Source organism: Frieseomelitta varia, unplaced genomic scaffold (genome assembly GCF_011392965.1).
Source record: "Frieseomelitta varia isolate USP_RPSP 00005682 unplaced genomic scaffold, Fvar_1.2 scaffold_353, whole genome shotgun sequence".
In the NCBI taxonomy this organism is placed as follows: Eukaryota; Metazoa; Arthropoda; class Insecta; order Hymenoptera; family Apidae; genus Frieseomelitta; species Frieseomelitta varia.
The window spans coordinates 889,756-893,889 of NW_025110094.1; the positions used below are offsets into that span (position 1 = coordinate 889,756).

Here is a 4,134-nt window from a genome sequence, read left to right on the forward strand (position 1 = left end):
GTTCCCCCCCCCCCCCCCCGACACACACAGTCCCATTGAACGGGCTAGTCCATTTCTGCTCATCCTAGCTCCCCTTTCGTCCCGTCAATCCGACCGAACCTAACCTAACCTAACGTAACCTAACCTAACCGGCAGCGTACCCCCGCCCACCCGGCTTCTTCCATTTTTTTCTCTCTCTTTTTCTCTTTCTGTCTCTCCTCCATTGTGTTTCGCAACGGCAACCGAGAAGAAAAAGAGTCAGATTCAATCTCGCGAGAGCAAACCATGACCTTAACTGGGTTCCAGGCAGCACGTTGTGTCGTGCAACTAGCCGGCAGGCTGTCTCTGCCGCGACAACGATCTCTCCCCCGACTCCCGGCAAAATAGGTTTACGCCGCTGGCGTAACGACTTCTCCCCTCGAGTCGAAACACGCTAAAACGGAGAGACGCTTTTCCCGAGAAACGCTCGTCCGTCCCACCGATGAAGAATCGCGAGACTTTTTACCTCGCGCCGCTTTTTACCTGGCGAATTTCGGTCATCCTTTCCTCCTCTCGTCGACCCTTCTTTTGTATCCTCTGCCCTTTGTCGAGGTTTTCAATCGGCGAGCGATCGGCAAGCGGTGTAAGCGGCGATAAAAATTGACGATGGACCTCTGACAGTCGGGAGACCGAATGAACCGCTGAAAACTCGCGAACCTAACTCGGGTCGATCTAGATGGGCCGGAATAGTCTCGGTCTTGGGCTTCCGGTAGGGCTACCAAGTAGCCGAGGATTCAGAGGCTGTTATCGCTCGGGATCCGAGGAATCAGATCACAATGAAGGACCGGGCTCTCCCGGGCGGCTGTTTCTTGTTCCCAGATGAGCGCCGCACACAAATGGGAGGTTTTCACGTACCTGACGCCAACGTTCTGCGACCACTGCGGCTCGATGCTTCACGGTATCTCGCATCAGGGGCTTAAATGTTCAGGTAGCTAACACAACAAACTCATTCAAATCAAAAACAAACAAACTCAGAAGTCCGCAAAATATACATTTTCTCACGAAGTGGCTAGATCTCGCACGCGTTTGTCTCTTCACGTAGTTATCTTCCGTGTAATACGTAACTACAAATTTGCATTCGCCTAGAATTGAAAGAGTAGAAACAGTCGTAGGTACCTTTTTTTATCCTCCGTCGCTCGCGACTCGCTCCTCTCGAGCGTTATCCCCTCTCTCTCTCTCTTTCTTTCTCTCTCTTTCTCTCTCTCTCTCTCTCTCGTCGCGTATGCCGCGTTTCAACCATCGAAACACGCTCTCCTTTCTCTCTCTCTCTCTCTCTTTCTCTCTCTTTCTTTCACGGATAACCACATCACAATTTTCTCAAATCCGTTTTCCTCGTTTCTCAGTCAAACGATTCGGCGATTTTTCTCTCTTACGTATGTGGTTGGTATATATACAAATCATTATCAGCTGCCGCTGCGTGACTCGTCGAACAAAAATCCGTTCCCCTTCGATCGCCACCTAAATGTCCAAATGAGATAATGCAATACTCGATAAATAAGCTTCGCTTCTGCGTCTCACCGTCACTCTCCTTGCAGTCTCCAGCCTCTCAACGTTCAACAGCTTGTATCTTCTCGGCCTCTCGAAGAACCGCGCACCACGAGGATCACAAAGTTTCAGAAAATTCTCGCTCGTCCATATCGCCGATCCTGAATCGCCTTCCCCCATATGTTTTCTATCTTCGTTTACTCTCGACCCAATCTTTGGAAGCCTCGTTTGAAAACTTTTCGTCGCTGTTCTAAGTTAATTGTAAAAATTTGATGCCGCGAAGAAGCGAGGTTATCCACGACTAACTGCATGACGAACCTATCCACTTTCACCTATCCACTGCGTGTTTTCCTCGTCGTGGCGATTTACCATCTTCTCTCGTCAACTACGTTTCCACAGTTCCTCCCCTCGTCGCGACTTTGTTTCAATCGTTGCGATCGTCCTCTTCTCTTCTATTCTTTGTTAAATATCTCGCTCTTCGTTAGCCTACATCCGTGAATATGTTCCCGAACGAGACACGACGATTACGGTGTACTCTCGTAATTCTCGTTCCCTTATTTTTCGACTGTTCGTCGAAACTAGCCTATGTTACACTGGACACTGGTACCGTGTACGTAAGTAGGTAAGTCGCGCATTAAGTCAACGATTTTTTAAATTATCCTACGTATACCTGATTCGTAACGCCAAAAGTATTTCGATCCCTGCTCTGTGTCTCTTGTTATAGTCTCTGTATCCGACTCTGTTTGTTTACCTGTCTCTGTCTCTCTGTCTCTCTGTCTCTCTCTCTTTCTCTTTCTCTCATTCTCTCCTTCCTTTTTTCTCTGTTTTTTCAACAAGAACCCCGCCGTTGTGCTCCGTATCTTCGCTCGATGATTGTCGGTAATTGCTGCACTACTCATTTCTGCGTTGCAGAACGTAGCCCGTCCCGTTCAAGATAGAAAGGGGGAACCCTAGCACATGGTTGTTTCGCCTATTAGCTCCTCCTCGCTTGCTTATCCCCCTGTTGCTCTTTCTGCCATCCTCCCGTCGCACAGTCAGGAGAGCTCCTTTCAACTGTATTTTAAAATATACTTTTTTTAACAACACCCCATGCGTACGGTAGTAGTTGTCCGCGATATTGTGTACATACATACGATACACGATTGCTACACGATTTGTACATACGATTGCATGCACCGATGTGATTATCGTAATACGTGTACACACGTAGATTTGTTTTCTGCTCATTCAGCGAGTAAACGTGAACGCAGCAACTACCCTTTCTTTTTTTTTTTTTTTCCTCGTTTTTTTCGTTGGTTATGCGATCCCTCTGACTGCACATTGTTGTTGTCCACGGATCAAACGCAGCACTCGTACGCGATGTCAGACTTTGTTCTAATACACTGCTGTCCGTACACACACTTGTGTATGCACGATGCATACGTATCTGCGCGTGACGCGCGTTCGATGGAATTTCTGTAAATTAGTCGAGTTAGTTTATTCTCAACGGTGATTGGCATACGCGCGGAACGATACGTCAATGCCTACGTAGATACAGTAGTGCCCACTTAAGCGTCTGCAATTGGGACCGAGAGATGACGCTCAAGCGGGGAGGTGTGTGTTCCGCGAATTGCGCCGAAATACCGGTACCATGTCACTTGCTTTGTATTCTCATGCAAGTGTCTCTGCTTTTGGCAGATCGCACGGTAAAGTAGGTTAGAGTGAGATAGTCCCAATTCTAAGAATCGGCGAGGCGTAGCGACGGACGTTTAAGTTGGCACTACTGTACGTAGATACGTATGTACGTTTCACGATCTCTCGTTGTTGTCTTTTTTTTTTTCTTTTACGCGTTCTCTCTCTCTCTCTCTCTCTCTCTCTCTCTCTCTCTCTCTCTCTCTCTCTCTATCGATATCGACCTATGCGTATCGTGTAGACAACAAATACTGGACAATAATTAATAATCACCTGTGTTCAACAATCACACGTCGTTTGTCGTAGCTTGGCAGCTTGTACTCGTACACACCACTTCTCGCAGTCAGGATTACGAGGCCGATTATCGACCGATCGATCTTACGCGCCATTGCATTTCGTTTGACGCGCTCGCGATAGTACTCAGTCGATAATTTCCTCGTGATTCGTGCAAACTTCCTCCGTATACATATTACGATCTGAGCACGAACATCCGTCGACCGAGCATGACGAACGGTACCGACGGTTGTTCGTCGAGTTTCGCGCGTGTGCACTTTCGACTGCAGCCGCGATCGCGCGTCCCGAATCGTCGTTTTTTCCATTTTCGGGGGAAAAACGAGTGGAAACGGTGAGGAAACACGTGTTCTCGGCACGAGAGAGAGCACGTGCAACGTTCGAGTAGCGCGAACGTAAACATTGCCGCGAACGAGATGAGAATCGAGTCTCGGGAAAAGAGGAAGAGAGAAAGAAAGAGACGGTCGACAGCTGCAGTTTCGATAACGAGTCAATCGCGTGAAGAACCGCGTCGCGCCCCCTGTCCTGCATCCAGCTGCTCGAACAGAAATGATTTTTAGGCACAAACGCCAAGAAAACGTACTAAACAAAAAAAAAAAAAAAAAAAAAAAAAAAAAAAAAAAAAAAGAAAAAAAAAAAAAAAAAAAAAAAAAAAAAAAAAAAAAAAAA

General features: G+C 47.3%; 1 protein-coding gene and 1 long non-coding RNA gene across 2 annotated transcripts in view; both read left to right on the forward strand.

Annotated features, from left to right (window-relative positions):
• LOC122530790 (protein kinase C, brain isozyme) overlaps positions 1–4,134 on the forward strand; it is a 32,834-nt gene that overhangs the window by 22,440 nt on the left and 6,260 nt on the right. The window lies entirely within an intron of this gene.
• Positions 3,243–4,043, forward strand: LOC122530792. Its single transcript, XR_006307100.1, has 2 exons — positions 3,243–3,451; positions 3,489–4,043. It is a non-coding gene; the product is annotated as an uncharacterized LOC122530792 (long non-coding RNA).